At 37.1% G+C, this 3,105-nt stretch overlaps 1 non-coding gene across 1 annotated transcript; it reads right to left on the bottom strand.

Annotated features, from left to right (window-relative positions):
• Positions 1-1,909: 1,909 nt before the first annotated feature.
• Positions 1,910-2,016, bottom strand: LOC141688571 (small nucleolar RNA R71). Its single transcript, XR_012562005.1, has one exon. It is a non-coding gene; the product is annotated as a small nucleolar RNA R71 (small nucleolar RNA).
• Between the last annotated feature and the right edge of the window lie 1,089 nt (positions 2,017-3,105).

A 3,105-nucleotide genomic window follows, 5' to 3' on the forward strand; every position in this document is an offset into this window, starting at 1 on the left:
AGGGACTTGAATTCAATCTAGAGTCTGACAAATCCTATGTTCATAAGACTAGATCAGGAGTTGAGAAAAGCAAAAATTAATGATCTCAGATATGCTATCTTCCAAACTGGTGAAGATACTGCAGAACTCAAAGATACTAAAAGGAGGATGATTGATGAACTCAGATATGCTGAGAGATGTTTGTTAAAGAACTATCTTAGAACAACTCCTGACATCAAAGAGATCAGAAAATAAAGCCAAGTCAAGATCTACAACTGCTCAAATTCTGATGTGTATACAGACTGAAGTTGTTATCAGAAGTTAAAGTTGGTAAAGCTTTAAGGACTGTAAGTTGTAGTTATCTAGTCAAATTCTCATGCATTTATACTTAATGTTTTTGACATCATCAAATATCTGTTAAACTTGTATATTATGCTAATTTACAAGTTGGGGGAGATTGTTAGATATATTTGATAATGTCATGTCTAATATGATTTATGTTTAGTTTTTCAGATCTTACTTAAACAGGACAAATCAGTACTTAACTGAAATCAGCACTTATACTGAAGTCAGAACTTAGGTTATCAGTACTTAAGGTTCAGGAGATATTTATCAGGAGATAATATCAGGACTTAAAGGAAACTCTCAGATAAGGAAGGCGGCTGATTAAAAGGAAAGAAGATCAAGACAAACATAAGAAGAGATATGCATGAAGAAGGAATTCTATGTAGAATGAAATACTTGGAAGAAAAGATAACTGATTGATATATTTTAGGAAGCAGAATTATATTCCATATCAATTAGCGATTATCTTGTAACTGTGTAGTATATAAACACAGACATAGGGTTTACACTATATGTGTTATCATTATCGAGAATATTATTCATTGTAACCCTAGCAGCTCTCGTGATATTTGTTCATCACTGAGAGAGGACAATTCTACATTGTAACAGAGTTTAATAAAGTTTGTTTTCTGTTACTTGTGTTCTTTGAATTCGATTTGATTGTGCTATACACTGTATTCAACCCCCTTCTACAGTGTGTGTGTGTGACCTAACATTTAATTTTTTAGTTTATGTTCTTTAGTATAATCTCTTTGTTAAGTGTAGTATAAATAACCTAAATTTGTTACTCGTCTTAGCATTGGATTATAACCATACTATTGTTGCATAAATACATTGATTGAAATTAACCTAAACATATCCCTGTGGGAACGAACTAGAATTTATTCTATATTACTTGTGATCGCGTATACTTGCGTGAATATTAGCGCGTGTTCTAGCCCTAACAAGTTTTTGGCGCTGCTGCCGGGGATATCGGTGTTTATTTTTATTTTATATGTTTGTCATCATTGGTCGTTAAAGTTCAGTGACACGGACATTGTTACTTAATTAATTCCTTGTCGTGTTTCAGGTACTCTAGCGAGCGTGTATTCATACGCGTTCTCGGTCTCGTAAGAGAACACTGGATCAAGCTGAGGAAGAAGTCGTAGTAGAGGAGAAAGTTGAAGAAGAGATCTTAGTTGAGAAAGAAGAAGAGGTTCTTATTACAATGGGAAAACCAAAGGCTTTGATGGACTACTCCCAATCGAAGATCGATGATATTCAGTCTAGCATTGTTTGACCAGCCATCTCGGCTAATACCTTTGAGATCAAGTCGAGCACGATTCAGATGATACAAAACTCAGTTCAGTTTAGGGGTTCTCCGACAAAAGACCCCAACATGCACATTAGAGATTTCATCAAGATCCGCGACACTTTCAAGTTCAATGGAGTTTCTGAAGATGCTATTAAGTTGAGGCTTTTCCTGTTCTCTCTACGGGATAAAGCTAAGTGCTGGTTACATTCTCTACCACCAGGGTCGATCACAAAATGGGAGGATCTTGCTCAAAAGTTCTTAACTAAATTCTTTCCTATGGCGAAGACTGCTGCAATCAGAAATGCACTTACTCAATTTGCTCGGCAATCTAGAGAATCTTTATGTGAGGCTTGGGATCGATATAAGGAGATGCTTAGGAAATGACCTCATCATGGGATGCCTGACTGGATGATCATTAACTGTTTCTATAATGGTTTGGGTGCTACTTCTAGACCCAGGCTTGATGCAGCCTCAGGTGGACCCTTGTGGGCTAAAAGCTACGATGAAGCTTATGAATTGATTGAACTGATGGCTGCTAATGAATACCAGAATCCTACGCAGAGACTAACTCAGGGCAAGGTAGCGGGAATTCTGAAGTTGGATGCAGCTACTGCTATAGCTGCTCAACTTAAGGCTTTGACGATGAAGGTGGATTCTCTGTCTAATTATGGAGTTAATCAGATCACTAGTATTTGTGAACTTTGTGTTGGTGACCATGAGACTGATCAGTGTGCCATTTCTAGTGAGTCATCTTGGTTCGTGAGCAACTTTCAGAGGTCGTAGTAACCTGTACCAACCACCTATTATCCTAATAACAGTAATCATTCTAACTTTAGCTGGAGCAACACTCAGAATGTGGTTCAACAGCCTTATCAGCAATATCCAACAAAGCAATACAACCATCCTGGTTTTTACCAGCCGTAATATGCACCAAGGCAACAACTCCAGCTGTAATAGTCTAATGAAAAATCTGAAATGGAGGAGTTGAGGCTCATGTGCAAGAGCCAAGCGGTTTCTCATCAAGACCTTGGAAAATCAAATCGAATAAATTGCCAATTCCTTGTTAAATCGTCAACCTGGTACACTCCCTAGAGACACTGAAGTGCCAGGAAAGAGGTAAGCTAAGGAGCAGGTTAAGTGTAACGACCGAGGAATTACGCTTGTATTATATTATACTAATGATAAATTATGTGTATTATTATGTGATTAAATGTGTTAAGTCGTTGAACCTTAACTGCTATGTGTTATGTGTTGGTTGTTTTGATCCAAACGTGTTTTGGATATTTATTGAGCATTCTATCGTCAGTTATATATATATTATATCAAAACCTGTACAGTTCAAAACTATGTTTTAAAAGCCGTATTTCAAACAAAATCATTGGCCCTATTTTGCCAAAAATGCCCTATACCGTATCGCTATTCTGAACCCCTAGACGTTTTACAAATTGACCTTTTTCGCGAAAAACGACTTTTCCGGACCCCTTCGG

The sequence above is a fragment of the Apium graveolens genome, chromosome 9 (assembly GCF_009905375.1).
Source record: "Apium graveolens cultivar Ventura chromosome 9, ASM990537v1, whole genome shotgun sequence".
Taxonomy (NCBI): Eukaryota; Viridiplantae; Streptophyta; class Magnoliopsida; order Apiales; family Apiaceae; genus Apium; species Apium graveolens.